The sequence below is a fragment of the Chiloscyllium punctatum genome, chromosome 12 (assembly GCF_047496795.1).
Source record: "Chiloscyllium punctatum isolate Juve2018m chromosome 12, sChiPun1.3, whole genome shotgun sequence".
Lineage (NCBI taxonomy): Eukaryota > Metazoa > Chordata > Chondrichthyes > Orectolobiformes > Hemiscylliidae > Chiloscyllium > Chiloscyllium punctatum.
This window is the reverse complement of record NC_092750.1, coordinates 99,051,131-99,052,383: the sequence shown is the minus strand read 5'-3', so window position 1 is coordinate 99,052,383 and position 1,253 is coordinate 99,051,131. Positions and strand designations below refer to the sequence as shown.

The 1,253-nt window shown below is 46.7% G+C and overlaps 1 non-coding gene across 1 annotated transcript; it reads right to left on the bottom strand.

Annotated features, from left to right (window-relative positions):
- Window positions 1-335: 335 nt before the first annotated feature.
- On the bottom strand, window positions 336-520 carry LOC140483996 (U2 spliceosomal RNA). The gene has a single exon (XR_011962161.1). It is a non-coding gene; the product is annotated as a U2 spliceosomal RNA (small nuclear RNA).
- Between the last annotated feature and the right edge of the window lie 733 nt (window positions 521-1,253).

Here is a 1,253-nt window from a genome sequence, read left to right as displayed (position 1 = left end):
ATAGTTTCATCATCTCCATTTTGTTTTCTGAAATGCCATTTGACATTAGGTGGACCTGGTGGGCAACTTTGTTTTACTTCTGCTGTTCGGAGTTGGGAGTTGGTGGGAAGGGGCGGCATGCACCAGGGATGAAGTGTTAACATTGAGAGTAAGTGCTGAACATGCAGAAAGTGATAGGTGAATAGTAACTGAGAACAACGAGATTTGCACGAATGCGAGTCTGACTTGACCAAAAGGTTGTCAGTACGCTTTCTTACACACAGATTCGGTCGATGAGAAATAAAGCTAACACACAAAAAAGTGAACTAATAAAGCCGATTTTCGGATTCTTTTATGAGGGGTGCACGATTCTCAGAAACACTGCAATACCAGGACGATGTGCGAAGTTGGTTGAGCAAGCTCCTAATCCAACTTCTTCCTGCAAAATTCAGAATAATATTTTGTCCCTAATTCATGGATGGATCAGATATTAAAGCTGACAAGAACAGACATGATCTCAGCTAAAACATCGAGAAGTGATACTGGTGTTATTATCATGATTAGAGTGGTGCTGGAAAAGCACAGCAGGTCAGACAGCATCCAAAGGAGCAGGAAAATCGACATTTTGAGCATATGCCCTTTATCAGAGATGACGCTGGGAGCCTCGTGGGTGAGGAGATAAATGGGATGGGGTGGGGGTAGGTTGAAGGTAGCTAAACTGCATTAATTGTGTCGAGGTGGGGGTAAAGGTGATAAGTCGGAGAGAAGAATGGAGCAGATAGGTGGGAAGGAAGGTTGACAGGTGGTACAGGTCATGAAGGTGGTGCTGAGCTGGGAGGTTGGAACTGGGATAAAGTGAGGGTGTAGGAGAAGTGAGGAAGCTGGTGAAATCCACATTGATGCCATGGGGTTGAAGTGTCCCAAGACAGTAGATGAGACGTTTTTCCTCATCTACCGGGTGGTGAGAAGGGGCGATGGAGGAGGCCCAGGACATGCATGTCCTTGGCAGAGTAGAAGCGCGAATTGAAAGCTTCAGCCATGGGGCAGTAGGTTTGATTGGTGTGGGTGTCCCGGAAATGTTGTCTGAAGTGCTCTGTGAGAAGGTGTCCGGTCTTCACAATGTAGAGGAGACTGAAACGGGAGCAACAGATACATTAAATGACATTGGTGGATGTGCACGTGAAGCTTTGACTGATGTGGAAAGCACCATTCGGGCCTTGGACGGAGGTGAACAGGGAGGTGTGGGCACAAGTTTTGCAATTCCTCAGCCGACT